The sequence below is a fragment of the Sminthopsis crassicaudata genome, chromosome 1 (assembly GCF_048593235.1).
Source record: "Sminthopsis crassicaudata isolate SCR6 chromosome 1, ASM4859323v1, whole genome shotgun sequence".
Classification (NCBI taxonomy): Eukaryota; Metazoa; Chordata; class Mammalia; order Dasyuromorphia; family Dasyuridae; genus Sminthopsis; species Sminthopsis crassicaudata.
Window position 1 is genome coordinate 745,418,823 of NC_133617.1, and position 15,215 is coordinate 745,434,037.

At 46.1% G+C, this 15,215-nt stretch overlaps 1 protein-coding gene across 20 annotated transcripts in view; it reads left to right on the plus strand.

Annotated features, from left to right (window-relative positions):
* Positions 1 to 464: 464 nt before the first annotated feature.
* Positions 465 to 15,215, plus strand: part of ERC2 (ELKS/RAB6-interacting/CAST family member 2) — a 993,908-nt gene continuing 979,157 nt past the window's right edge. For 3 of the 20 annotated variants that reach the window (XM_074284429.1, XM_074284434.1, XM_074284432.1), the window contains exon 1: positions 465 to 637. The gene's annotated coding sequence lies outside the window, so the exon portion shown is untranslated. Of the gene's footprint in view, positions 638 to 1,485; positions 1,507 to 15,215 lie in introns of those variants that run through there. The other 17 variants (XM_074284437.1, XM_074284439.1, XM_074284438.1 and 14 more) reach the window with 9 other exon arrangements.

Consider the following 15,215-nt stretch of genomic DNA (forward strand, 5'->3'; position numbering starts at 1 on the left):
AGTGGGAGGGGAGGGGCTGGAGGGGAGGCCCCGCCCCTTCTCCGCCGCGAGGGATGGGGAGCTCTCTGCTGCCCCCCGCGGAGAGGCGCCCAGCTCCCAGGCGCGCGCACACACACGCACACACACACGCGCGCACACACACGCACACACGCGCAGCACACCACACCACCCAGCTCCTCGGGAATGCTGGGAATGTTGAGTCAGGGGCTCGCCAGACAGAGCCAGGGAGCGAGCGGCCGCGGGCAGAGGGGGCCGCGCTGGACAGCGGCCGGACGCACGGCTGGACGGCCGGCCCGACGGGCGGGCAGCCCCGCAGGCAGCGAGGAGCCGAGACTGGCCCGAGCCCGCGCCCGCGCCGTGCCCCGCCCCGTCGCCGCGCCCCGCCCCACGGCTCCCCTGCCCGCCCGCCCACCCACCCGCGGCTCTGCAGCCGCCGCACGGCACGGGCGCTCCTGCCAGCCGAGCTCCGGCTGCCTCGCGCTCCCCTGCCCAGCCCTGAGCCTCCCCTGCCCTACCCCGCGCTCCCCCAGGCCGCCCTCGCCCCCCGATCCTTCCTCCCCGTGTCCGGGCAGCGGCCGGGCACCGCGATGCCCTCAGGACCCGCGCGGGACGCCCGACGCCGGCAGTGATGGGGCAGGTGAGGAGCCCGGCCCTCCCGGCCCACCGGGGTAGGGGGCCCGCGGAGCGGAGGGGGGGGGGACCGGGCGAGCTCCCGAGGGACGCGCAGGTGTCGCTCGGGCTCCTGGCGGGGGGCACTGCAGTGCGTTTGCGGGCTGCCGGCCCGCCGGCTGGAGGAGAAGGCAGCTGGAAAGCCGGCCACGTTTGGGCGTGGGGGTGGGGGCGGGTGGCGGCTGGGCATTGATTTATGAAAGCGGCGGCCGGGGATTGGGACAAGTGCACACCTTCTTCCAGGCGGACTGCCCCTCCCTCCGTCCCTCCATCCCTCCTTTGCTTCCACCATCCCTCCTTTCCTCCCTCTGTTCCTCCTTTTCATCCCTCTGGTCCTTCTTCTTCCCTTCTTTCCTCCCTCTGTCCCTCTTTTGCTTCCTCCATCTCTTCTTTGCTTTCCCCCCACCACTCCTTCTCCCCTTCCATCCTTCTTTTTCTCCCACCATCCATTCTTTTCTTCCTCCATCCTTCCTTCTCTCCTTCCACCCCTCCTTTATTCTTTCCACCGCTCCTTTCTCCTCTCTGTACCTTCTCTGTTCTCTCCATCAGTAGAGACCATCCACCCGACCCTCCCTCTCCCCTGCCTGCGGTGTCCCTCCCTCCCCCACCCCCAGGACAGCCCCCCACACCGCCTGCACGCTCTCTCCATCCTTCTCTGCCTCCGGGCGTTTCCGCCTCCCTGCTTTCCCCCTCCCCTCTCCTCCCCCTCCCCTTTTCCTTTTTCTCTCCAGTCCGACTCTGGCGTGGGCAGGGGGCTCGGGACTAATCGAGGCAGCAGCACCAGTGGAAGCTTGGCCTCTGGATGCCTCGGACTCGCTGGGAGCGCCGGTTGGGAAGGTCCGTGGGGCCGGGGCAGCACCTGCCGGCGAACCCCCCTCGCCCCCGGGCTGGCCAAATGACCGATTTCCTGAGGGGGGTTGGGGGGTGTCTGGCGGGCTGGGACGGCCGGGGACCTCTAGACCGGAGGGCCTGGTGGGCGCTTTGTTCCCCGGCCGAGGGCTCCTGAGCGGCGCTGAGTGCGTTTTTTGAGGGGAATTTTGGCTCCTGGGGGCTCTCTGGGGGATCACGCAGGGTCATTGGAGAGGGCGGGGCCGGCAGGCTCTCCGCCAGCCCCTCCTGGGGAGATTGGCGGTGGAGGGTCGCTCTCCCCTTTGCCGCTGGCCGGGAGGGGATCGATTTTGGGGCGGCCACTAGCACAGCCCTTTGATGCCTGCCTGGCTTCTGCTCTCGGAGCCTCGGGCGAATGGACAGCTCCCCCGGTGACTGACAAGCGCACCTGCCACTGACGTGGGCCGGGAGAGGCCTCCCGGGGAGCCCCGAGTGGCCAATCCGGGCCGCCGAGAGGAGGGCCCCACCTACTTGTCACGGTCAGTTTCCTGGTTGGCTTTGGGAAGCAGCGGTTGGACTTAACCATTGGTTTGCGCCAGCCCGGGTCTCCCTCCTGCAGCGGGGAAACGCTCCCCTGCGGGCGGGCGCCGGGAGCCGGCGGGCTGGGGCTGCCCTTCCCCTTAAATCAAGCGTGCTGCTCCCGATCCCTGGCCCGCGGCTGGGAAATGACTTCCCAAGTGCCCTTCGGGAAGTGAGCGGGCGGAGGGAAGGGCAGGGGCTGGGGGCGGCTCGCTGGCCGGCTTGGGTCTGCCTTTGCAGGGGCCGTGCTCAGGGAGCGAGCCTGCCCAGGGTGTGGCACCCCCCCCTGGCGTTTCCCCCCCCACCCGGTGCTCGGGTCACCGAGTCAGGGCCGGCTGCTCCCCCTGATTGACAGGGACTCCCCCCCCCCACGGGAAATCCAAGTAGGGGGTCTGGGCTTTGAAGGGCTGGGCTGCTGGAAGCGTCTGCCCCTCTCTGTTCTGTTTCCCGGGAGGTTACGTTGGAGGGGGTGCCAGAGAAGCCTCTGAAACCGCCTCCAAATCAGCTGGCCGTCTGCAGGGAAGTGCTACAGATGGCTGCTGTCTCCTTTAGGAAAACCAGCCATCTCCCGGGGCTAAGGAACTTCTCACGGCATCTTATAGCCAGCATTTATTAAGTGCCAGCATTTAAGTGCCAGCATTTATTAAGCACCTATTCTGTGCTCAGCACTAGGGACGTCTCACGGCATCTTATAGCCAGCATTTATTAAGTGCCAGCATTTATTAAGCGCCAGCATTTATTAAGCGCCAGCATTTATTAAGCGCCAGCATTTATTAAGCACCTATTCATCACTAGGGACTTTCCATCAGGATCCGTTATACCACCAGATCAACTAGAAAGCATTTATTAAGTACCTACTGTGTGCTCAGCACTAGATAGGCAGAGACAAAAGTAAAGTGGTCCCTGCCTCCCATCTTTGGTGGATGTCAGAGACATCCTGCGTGGGGGAAGCTCTCCATTTCCCTAGCAGCATATTCTGGGTCTTGGGACCGTTCCCCTTTTAAGGAAGCATTTCATTTGTTAGAACAAGGCTTTCTCCCCCTCCCCCATCACTGCCACCCATGGCTCCGAGCTCTGGAGACGAGCTGAGCAAGAAGCGGATGCCGAGACAAGTCCCTTCAAGTTCAGAGACAGTTCTCTTGCCTCCCTCCCCTTCCAGCCTTCTCTTCTCTAAGCTAAATCTGTCCCTTCAAGTGATTCTCATGGCAGCGTGGCTGAGCACCCTCTGCAGCGAGCTCTGGCCCACGGGTCTCCTTCTTAAAATGAGGCATCCCAGCTGGCCTCGGAGTCCAGGGCTGGGACCCATGGGGCCCTTTCAACAACTCAAGAAACACCAAGGGCAAATGAACAAGCCCCTGACCTCAAGGGACTTCCATGTGAATGGTTGCAAGGGGAGGATGTGAGGTGCTCGAGGCTCTACCTTTATTTGGATCCTCAGTGCTGGGCACACAGTAGGTCCTCAGTAAAAAATGCTTCTTGGCTGACTGAGTGCTGCTTCTCATGCTCTATAGGATCACAGGAGCTCCCAGCGCCAAACTGCTCACTCTCATTGAGATCGAAGTTCACTACAAATCCTAGGTCTGTCTTTCTTTCTTTCTTTCTTTCTTTCTTTCTTTCTTTCTTTCTTTCTTTCTTTCTTTCTTTCTTTCTTTCTTTCTTTCTTTCTTTCTTTCTTTCTTTCTTTCTTTCTTCCTTCCTTCCTTCCTTCCTTCCTTCCTTCCTTCCTTCCTTCCTTCCTTCCTTCCTTCCTTCCTTCCTTCCTTCCTTCCTTCCTTCCTTCCTTCCTTCCTTCCTTCCTTCCTTCCTTCCTTCCTTCCTTCCTTCCTTCCTTTCTTTCTTTCTTTTTTTTTTACACCAACTGTTCTCTGATGACAACTGACATTTCCACAGCCTTTGTCGGGTTACAAAGTACCTTCCTCCCAATAATGCTGTGAAGTTGGCAATGGGAGTATCATTCCTATTTTACAGTGAGGCACTGGAGACTCTGAGATTATGGGGATGTGTTCCGAGTCTCCCAGTTAATAAGGGCCAGAGCTGGCTGCCAGAGCTAGTCTAGTCTATTCCTGCAATTCTGTGTTTATCTCATGCAGTTGATTTTTCCACCTAAATATAAATCTTTACATATTTCCCCATTAAAGTCTGTTATATCTTTATTAGGTTTATTCCACTGATCTAGACTGCAAAGGTGTGCGAAGGTTTGGAATATATGAAACAAGAAGCTTTTCTGTAAGGAAGGTTTTACTTTCCACATTTCCTTGTTTCTCATTCTTTCCTGAGTTCCCCTGAGATATTTAAAAATTGAGGGAGGTGTTACTTGCTCTACCCTAAAGGAAGATGGAGGAATCACTGTGGATCAGGCAGATAGTTAAGGAGGAGTCTGCTTGCTTACTCCGTGCTTCCTATTCATTGTAACAATTTCTTTTTTTTTTTTTTTTTATAGCTTTTTATTTACCATTTATCTGCATGGGTAATTTTACAACACTGACAATTGCCAAGCCTTTTGTTCCAATTTTTCCCCTCCTTGCCCTTCCCCCCTCCCCCAGATGGCAGGTTGACCAATACATGTGTAACAATTTCTGGTACAGCGACAGCCAGGATGATATGCTGATCTAATTTGATGAAGGAGGAAGGGTCTTTTTTTCAGGGCGGGGGGTGGTGGTTTGGAACTGTGAATTCAGTGGTGTAAGGAATGGGGAAACACAGTTTTAGACAGTTCTTGATTAGACTGAGAAGTTCTCTAGGGTCACATGACACTGGGTGTCAGAGGTAGCAGCTGGACCCAGGGCTTCCTAATTCTAAGATTTGACTCTGTCCTTCCCAGGACCTCCTATATTGGAATTCCCATTGGAATCTTGGCTCTAGAGAACATTTAGTCCCCTCTTGCCATGCTATTGAAATGGAAATTGAAGAGGGAAAAGAGGGGAAATGACTCTCAGTATAAAGGAGAAAGGCTGTTTGATAATGAATTCTATAATATTCTACATGGTGCTGGTGGAAAAGAATGGCCCAAGATGTCCGACTAGTTAGTGGCAGAGTGGAGAGGGGAACCTGCATCTCCTAATTTTCTGGCTGAGGACCATTTCTGCTGTTTTGAAGCAAGAGAAATCTTTTTAAAGATATTTTTTTTTTTCTACACTCTTAGTGTCTGCTGCATAGGGAAGACTTGGGCTCTCCCAGGGAGCATGCAGGGATTTTTCTAATCATTGTCTTTCTCACCTTATCTCTGAACTAAGCATTTATGTTCAAAGTCTCCTTTTTTTCAAGGCAAGAGCCTAAAGGACTTGTATCAACAGCCTGAACAAGCCCTGCAGGGTGTGGGGGCCTTGAAGGTGAAAAGGTTCAGTATATGGAACAGCATTCGAGAACTGGTTGGATCCCAGAGGAATTCCGGTCCAATTCACTCATGACGGCTAAGCCCTGGGGATGGAACAGACCTAGTAAAGATAAAACAGATTTAATAAGGATACATGTAAAGATTTACATTTGGGTGGAAAAAATCAAGTGCATGAGATATGGAAAAAGAATGAAACAGTCCCCACTTGAAAGCTTGGAACTGAGTTCTGGAGAAGAGAAATGACGATCAAGGTCATAAAGGTTGACTCAGTCGTCCTAAGATTTCTCAGTCAATGGCCAAGTTCAGCAGGCCTTCCCTGGCATGACACTCTTCCAGGAAATGCTAGAATTTCTCCAGAGTTTTTTAGGCACTGTGCTAGCGCTGGGAATCAGAGACAGAGACACCTTTTAGCCCCAAAGAATTTACATGCTATTAGGGTGTTCTTTTGAGTTTATAAGGAACATACAAGTACATATACATATATATTTATACACATGCACACATTCAACCCTTACCCACACAATGGATCAGTTAGGCGCAAGCCTAGAACTGGAAAGAATCTTTGTAATAACTAAGTCAGACTGCCCCATTTTACAGATGAGAAGAATGAGTAATCATGGGCTTAAAGGGACTTGCCTAAGATCATACAAGTTGTCAGTGGCTGAGGCAAAATGATTTTCTGTGTCCAAGTCCAGTACTCTTTCCATAATGCCCCAGTTAGTCACCCTTTGAAACTTCCTGGAGTTGCCCATTTGATGACGTTTCTCATTTTTACGGGCAATGGTAATTACTCATGGTTTCCCTTTGTCCAGGAAATGTGGAAAAGGCAGTGGAGGGTGTGAGAATGAGGGAGGCAGTCTTGAGTTCCATCTACATCGATCTTATTCGTAGCCAAAACCACCCCAAGCTCGGTGTCCTCCTGGGAGCCTCCCTCCATGAATCCAGTCACTTACCCAGATTGTGTAACGTCTTTCCCATCTCTTGCTGCCATTCTTCTCTCCTCTCCTCCCCATTCCTGTAGGACTGTCCTTGTTCTGCCCCCATCTTCTAACTGGCCTTCTTTTCTCAATTCTCTTCCATCTTCAGTGTAACCTCAGCTCTGGCAAAATGCGGCTCCATTCTGTAACCTCTGGTTACCCCTGAAAGTCCCCTTTGGCATTTCAAACTCTCCACAATGAGGCTCCTTCCAACTTCCCCGTCTCCTTCCACATTCCTACCCTTCATACACTCCGGAATCCAATCCTTCTGGTCTAATTGTTCCTCACTTATAACCTCCATCTCTGATCTCTTTCTTTTTCAGTAGCTGTGCCCCATGCCTAGTGTGTACCCCGTTTTGACGTCCACTGTAACAATCCCTGGCTTCCTCCAAGACTCAAGTGAAATGACATTTTCTGCAGGAGATCTTTTCTAGATCTTCCCTCTCCCCCCCTTCCCTGCCATCACTGTGTAGCCTTCTCTTTGAGATGACCTCATGTCTACTTTGTATGTGGGTTCTTATGAACTTGTTGTCTTCCACATTAGAATGTAAGCTTCTTTTTGTTATTTTTTGTTATTTGTTTTGCTGAGGCAATTGGGGTTAAGTGACTTGCCCAGGGTCACACAGCTAGGAAGTGTTAAGTGTCTGAGACCAGATTTGAACTCAGGTCCTCTTGACTTTAGGGCTGGTACTCTATCCACTGCACCACCTAGCTGCCTTTGAATGTAAGCTTCTTAAGGGGAGGCAGAGTTTTTGCTTTTTCTTATATCCCTAGTTTATCTTTGCAAATAGTAGGCACTTAATATATGCTCCTTGATTTATTGATTGAGAAGCCCTTGAGTGATTAAAACATGAGGGCTCCATGAGGGTGGCAGTTACCGAATAGTAAAGGAAACATTTCTGAAAGATGTGCTTGGGTTTTCCTTCTCTTTATGCCATGGTAGAAGGGTGGCCAGGCTTACCTTGGAGTTTCATCGGGCATGTACCTATTGTATGTGGAACCAAATTCAGAATGCTTCATGATTGAAGACATCAATTTCGGTCTTATGGGTGAGTGGGTGTTGCAGCAATCTCCTGGGATTCTCAGGGAAGTCCAATCTATGACACTTCCTGTTATTTACCTGTGGATGGCAGCCAGCCTGTTCTGTGACTCTCATTTCTTCTCTATAGGAATATACTCAATCATTGGTGATCAATTGAATGAATGAACAAATGAGTGAATGCATATGCTAAAGCACAGATATATAAATAAATCAGGTCTCTTGGACTGATACATTGGAAAGAATCTTGGGTTTAAATTAGAGCTCTGGTTCAAATCCTGCCTCTGCTTCTAGGTAATTACTTAATAATTATGTAAGGCACACTACCTAATCTCTATGGGTCTCAGTTTCCTCATCTGCGAAATGAGGGGATTGAATCAGGTGCCCTTGAGGACCATTCCAGTTCTAGTGCTAGGATCTCTTTATCTCTCTAAGTCTTAGCTTCTTCTTCTGTAATCAATCAAGATTTTTTAAGTCCTACTATGTGCCAGACATTGTGCTAAATGTCAGGAATACAAAGACAACAAAGAAATACAGTTCCTGCCCTCTCTGGGTTTATAATCTGATGGGGGAAGGAAAGCTGGAAAGGTGGTGGTAGTGAGCTGGTGGAAGGATGTCCTGGAAGGAACATTAGAGGTGACCCAGGGGGGAGTTCTGCTAGTTGAGAATTGAGGATGTTCCAAGTTGAGTATTCTCTTTAAATGGGAATTGTGGACTTCATGGCTTCACCTTTCAACCTGAGGGACAGAAGATGATGATGATGATGTGGAATCCTGAGACTGATGGGATCACTTTAAAATAAGGAGGTTGGGTTGGATGGCCTTGAAGGCCCTTCATGTTGGAGATCAATGTTTTCTGGGATCTATTAAATTGCATCCACTATCCTGAAAGAAAATCTTAAAAATCAGATTATGATAGATTTAGAATCAGAAGGAAAACTAGAAATTATTTCTGTAGTGGGAAGAATAGTAGATTTGAATCGGGGGATGTTTTTTAACCCTTGAAAGTCATATAAACTCACCATTCTGCACTAGTTTTCTCATCTCTTAAAGGGGAAATTTTGATCCTATTACCTAGCCCAATCCCATCATTTTAAAATGAGGATACTGAGCCCCAGAGTTGTTAAATAACTGAATGTCATTCAGACACTAAGTCTGAGAGACCTATTGGAAAGTAGAAAGAATGCTGGATTTGGAGCCAGAAAACCCTGTTTGAATTGAGCAGTCCCTTCACCTTTCTAGGTCTGTTTCCTCATCTGTAAAGTACGGGATTTGGACTAAATGGCCTCTGAAATTCCTTTGAGTTTTTCTGTGATCCTAATGGACAGAGATAGTTTTTGAACCAGGTCTCTTGATATGGTCTAGAGCAGGGCTTTTAGAGCTAGGCTTCTTAAACTTTTTTTCACTCACCATCCCTTTTTTGCCCAATAAACTTTTATGTGTGTGTGTGTGTGTGTGTGTGTGTGTGTGTGTGTGTGTGTAATCTTCTGGCATCCTCAGGGTATATAGGCATATAAAATAGGTATACAAATCAAACATTTACTGATGATAAATTGAATGTAGGGATTCTAAAATTATGTTTTATTATCAGTAAATGTTTGATTTGTATGCCTATTTTATATGCCTATATAAATATATGTTTTATAAATTGTGCTCACGTAAAAATTTCTTGGGCAAAAAAGGGTCACAAATGGAAAAAGTTTAAGAAGCCATGTTTCATATTTGGAGAATGAATATGAATGTGATGATTTTCTATGTGCTGCTTTTTAAGAAAGAAAGAAAAAAAAAAGCTCTGTGGCTTTGGACACTGTTGACTCTTTATTATTTCTAATATATTTTAAAATATTGGCTACCGTTTTCTTGGATTTGGATTGGATTCTACCAATTGGAACCAAGATCGGTCAAACACCAGGAAATTGCTGGCACCTTGAGAGCACTCAAGAAAATGAAAAAAAATGAAGATGCCAGAACTTTCAAGAAGAAACAGGATGATTGGCTCACAATGTACTTTCTTTCCTGAAAATAACCCCTGAAATATGCAGTGTTAGGCTGTGGTAAGAGACGCCAAGTTTCCAGGATTAAGGAAGCAAGTGACTATCCTGTTGGACTGCCCACAGCTGTAGGATGACTTTGTTCTCTGATGGGGGAATACCACTCAGGAGAGATACAGGAAGGCATCTAAAGAAGGATGAACAAGATGGTGAAGGTCTTAGATTGGTTGAAAGAACTTTGGTTGTTTAGCTAAAAGAAAATATAGGAAAGTCGTGCTAAGAGTATTCCAATATTTGAGAGTCTGGCTCATAGAAGTGAGATTAAACTTAATCTGCTTGACCTTACAGGGCAGAACTGGTTGTGATAGGTGGAAGGATACAGGGTCAGATATTGACTTGATTGAAGGAAAATCTTACCAAGACCAAGAACTGTCCAATAGTAGAAAGCATTGGGAAGAGTAAGCTTCCCATATAGGTGGAAGTTAGATGACCACTTGTTGGGGGGATAGAGAGAGGTTAATGGAGATTCTTGGTCCCTGAGGTCCTTCAGACTCAATTTCTTGGACTCTGTAATAGAGTAGTGGGCCTTTTGGATCTTGATTTGGCTACTTCTAAGTATCTTTAACCTTTCTCTGGTTCATTGGTCAAGTTCCAAGGAAAAACTCCTCAGAGGTAAAGGAAATTCTAAATTTCAACTAGAGACTAATGAAATGAAAATGTGTTTTCCCCTTCTCCAAGTTCATAGGTCCCCTGAAATCTTTTCTGTTTTTAAGACCCTTTAGTTTAGAAGAAGATATTACCCCAAAGAGAAGCAGCATGATATCACAGAGAACTGGGCTCCCAAGAAGCCCAGTATTCAAGTCCCATCCCTGCTCCGCCTTAGCTGGGTGACCCTGAGCAAGTCTTTAAGGCCATAAATTGCAGAGCACATGCCGTATTGATAGAGGGGAATTTCCTCCCCAGGACTTCTGTATGATGCACCAAACCCAGAACTGGAGAGTAAAATAAAATCAATCTAAAACCCGTGACACAGATTACTCAGCATTGCTTATGAGTCTTGAGGACCTCGTTGTCTTAGATTCCAGCATGGTATGGGGATGTTTCCTGCTCTTGGAGCTCTGTATAAAATCACTTTTCTCCTCCTGCAGCTAGGAACCCCCCATAATGCACTTCTGCCTCTCTCTCCTCCCTAGAACTATTTCCCAGAAGTGATGAGTGCAGAACCATGACCCAGCGGCTGCATGGCAACCATTCTCCCTCCAGCCAAATTTGAGGAAGCTTCTTGTTAGCCTGAAGGCCTGAGAAGTGGTGCCAGAAACAGACCCTCTTTAGGGATGAACTCTTATCTTAATGTAGGCTCAGAGAAGCATTCTAACTTCTCTCTGAGAGTTGTAAAAAATTCAATTGTCTTAGCTGTGGATTTCAGCCCCTAACTATGCTCAGGCTTATCTTTTCTCTTTATGCTAAAGTGAGGTAGAAGAAGGCAGGGAAGCTCCCCCTGGGAGTAGGGAGGAGAAATCACTTCCAGCCTAGATCATTCATTGGGCCCCTTTGAAAAACACGTGATGGGAATGGGGGAGCGGGAAGTATATATATATATATATATATATATATATATATATTTTTTTTTTTTTTTTTTTTTGTTCTTTTCCACTTTGCTTTCCTCTAGGAAGAAAAATGAAAAACCCTTGTGACAATGCATAGTCAAGCAAATTGCCATATCCAAGAGGAAAAAAAAGAAACCCTCATTCTGCCCCTGAGTCCATCACCTTCCAGCCAGAGTCAATGTATTTCATTCTTTAGACTCATAATTGTGACTTGGGACTTCTTGATGATTGGAGCTGTCTAGTTGTGAGGTGAAATGGCTTGGGAAGTAGGATTTAGCGGAATCACTCTCATGGCTCTATCGTTAGTCAATAAGCATTAAGTAAAATAGCTACTATGAGTCAGTTGTGCCAGATACTGCCTATAAAAGCAAAAGTGAAAGAATCCCTGCCCTCAAAGAGCTTCCATTCTCTGGGGGAAACAACATGAACACATATAGGTGTATGTAAGATTGATTTATCTCTTTCTCCCTCCTTTCTTCCCTCCCTCCTTTCCTCTCTCCCTCCCTTCCTTCCCTAAATGCCAAGTAATTTGGAGGGGGGAGGTGCTAGAAGCTGGGAAAGGATTAGGAAAACTTTAATGTAGATAATCCCTCCATGGATTTAGCCTTGAAGAAGAAGTTGGGTTTCTAAAAGGTGGAGAGAAGGAGGGAGCCATCCTAGGCTTGGCAGGGAGCCTTTATGGAATCCTAGAGATGGGGTGTTAAATGTTGGATATGTGAGGAACAGCAGGAAGGCTAGTTTGACTGGAAGATTATACCTTGGCCATGATGTGGAGGGAATTCCTGTTCAGATGCAGATTTGACTGTCTAACTCCTAAGGTCTCCTCTAACCCTGAAGCTTCTTGGGAAGGAAGCGGAGAGGATGGGATAGTGATTGGGATGATTGTCTTTTAGGTATTGAAGTCTTTTGATTATTACCTGATTTTAAGGTGAAATAAGGAAATTCATTTTTCTGGCCAAAACTTCCAGCCATTTGCAAAGTGCTAATCCACATTACAAATAAATTGTAGATGAGTTCCAGGTTAGCCAGAGTTTTTTCTTCCTCTTATCTCCCAGGAGGACATGTTCTTTTCCCACCTCATAGTCCTTGGCGTAGGCTAAGACTGAAAGAGTCAACTTCAGTAAATATACTTCAGCAAAAATGGTGTCTCAAATGTTTGTTGAAAGAGTCTAACTGATGTTAGGAGAAGTTAGCAGAACTATGTACATTACTATATAAAAAGAAAGAACATGAAAAATAATGAAGCAATAATAGGTAATTGGAGTGATCAAGGTCTACCATGGAGAACTATTCTGTAAACATAGTTTCCTTGCTTCTTTGAAGAAGTGAGGGACTAGGAGCTTGGAATTTTGCACTATTATTCCAAAGGATTGGATTTGCTGAACTCTCAACTCCCTTTCTACTTTAACTTATAGTCTAAACATCGACTTTGTATGTTGGGTTAAGAAGAAGAAAATGCATTTCTAATATATTTGAAAAAATAGAATGATTTAAAACCAAAAGTTATTAATAAAGCTAAAATATACTTAAAATATTATGTTAGATCGACTTCTCTGTGGAACAGTTGAAGGAAAACCTGTGGTATTTTGTAACTAATATCCTTAAAACATCCTTGGAAAATGTATTGGTACACACAAAAAACCTTCCTTCAGGGAGAATATAGGAGTCATTAAAAGCCCTCTATCCATTTCCAAATGTCATGCACTCTGCTCTCCTTTTCTCATTCAATTCTGAGCCCATCATCTTATCTCAAGATCCCTGGTCTGTTCTGAGTCCATCACTTCACTCCACGTCATTACAAATGTTCTATAAATTTAAGAACTGGAGTTATATTTTAACCATAGGACAAAAGAGAGGTACATGGTGGTTGGGAGTGAACTGCAACATATTATTAAGGAAAAAAATTCACACAAAAGTCAAAATAAAGAGTATTATCCAGAGATGTATTAACAAAGAAGGTAAACTAGTTATGAAATGAGAACAAAGGATGAGCGATGGATGGATTGTGGGCTCTGTGGGTATCCACGATGCCTTTTAATCTAAGGGAATACCTCCAGTACTCTGGGTAGACTTCTTGAGGAGGATATGTCCAAAAGTCTCAGATAGCTGGATTGGGATGTATTCCATGGTGGGGAGTCCCCACCATGATCTTAGATTCATTGCAACGTCAAAGTGTAAATAAAGCCTGACAGGAATTGGGGGAACTAGTTGCTATTTGAAAGACTCTTTCAACGGTACAATATAAAATGAGAAGATCACAATTTCACCACTTAATCATATATAAAAGAACTGAGTGATGGGGGTACAAACACCAGTGCCCTGAGGTGTCTTATGCAGGCAGGGACCTGTAGAGAAGACCACATGATCATTTTTGTTAATTTAGACCCTCTCCTTGTGCTTAGTTAATTAAGCATTTCCTTTTGGATATTTGAGTTTAAGATGCCTACTAGATGCCCAGTTTGAAATGCCCATCAGGCAGTTAGAAAAATGAGCTAGTTATAGAGATCAGGGAATCTCCTTCCCAGAGAATAATTGAATCCATGAGAACTGATAGGATCACTGAACGAGATAGTATGGAGAGAAAAGAGGGACTTAGAGCCCTGAGGGACAGCTATCATATTCACCTATAGCATCGCAAACATTGTGTATATTGATTCTACTTATTTCTATTTCTGTTTATTTCTATTTGTTCAACTCTTTCCATGGTCCAGTGATATTCCATTATATTCTTCTGTCTCATTTTTGTTTAGCCATTCCCTAAACAATGGCTACTTAATTTGTTTTCATTTTGGGGGAGTATTTTAAACTACCAGGGAGCATTGCTAGCCACTGATCTCAATCCATATAGAAAGAAGACTGGTTCGTGGAAGTCCTGTGCTCACTCTGATAGTTATGAACTCCATCTCTTTGGAGGCTTATGGCCGGTTCTCTGTGGTTCTCAGTGTGAGATCTTTTGGCCATCAGCTCTGCTACATTCTGTGTAGCTGTCCTTGTCTCATTAGTGTAAGGGATGTGGTTAGCATTTATCCAATTATATTAGCTTTGAGCCCCCACCTCCTGGAAAATCCAGTCTTTGTTATAAATCTTTTCTGTCTCACTGAGCCTTATTCATATGACCTTGACATAATGGAGTTTGACTACTTATACAAAGTGACAGACATGCTTATCCCAATAAAATGTTCTTACTTTTTTCATAGACACAATAAAATAAATATAAAATGTATTAAAAAATAGAACAGGTACAATGCTGTTGGATGCCCACAGCTCATCCTGGAACCCAGACTGTCCTCAAAGAGTGTTTTGACAATTTTAAGATGTAATTCAAGATGTCCAATGGCAGTTATTCTCGATATGTGAGTCAACGCCATCTTCCCAATGCGAGAATTCACAGTCTTCTTCCCTGTAAGCCAACAGCGTGGCAGATTTTGGTGCCAATTTCTCCACAGCCATAGTTCAGAGGTGCTCTCTGGATCTTGCCAGCATCTGTTGCCACTGCTTTTCCCTTTTATGTGTTATCATTGGCAGGGACCTCCAATTGCTTCTCAACCTTTTGCTTTTCTAATGAGGCTTTGAATTCAAAGGCAGGCTCTGGTAAGGAGAGCTCCCTGGCATTCTGCTCTCATGTCTCTGCCCTCAAGTTCAAGCTTTGAGTAGTTGAGAGGTACATTGCTCATTTTTTAATATTTTCCACTTATCCTCCAAGCTTGACTACTGCCTTCCAGGTAGGGGGGCATCAAAAAGTCAGAGAGGAGGCTACACTACAACAAAAAGGTATGGCTGGTAAAGTCTTTGAGGGGGTGGACTGTCTTTCACCTCTTTCTGTATCCCCTGCTTTAGCAAGGTGCTTGTCAAGAAATGTTTATTGAGTTGAGTTGAATTATGCATCTTGCTTGGTTTCTTTTAGTTCAATGATGTAGAGAACAATAGGAAGCAGTGGGAGATGGGAAGGGCAGAGTTGACACTGGAAAATACAGTGGTCAGGATATGTTGACTCAATTGAATTTCCTTTGTCTTGATGACTCCAGAAGATATTTTATGAATCCCAGTCCATGTGATTGAAAGTTTAAAAAAATGATGTAGTATATCCCAGGTGATAGGTACCTGGACGTCTTAACATCTTTAACTCAGCAATCATTTTTTTAATTTTATTTTTTAATAGTTTTTATTTACCAGATCTATGCATGGGTAATTT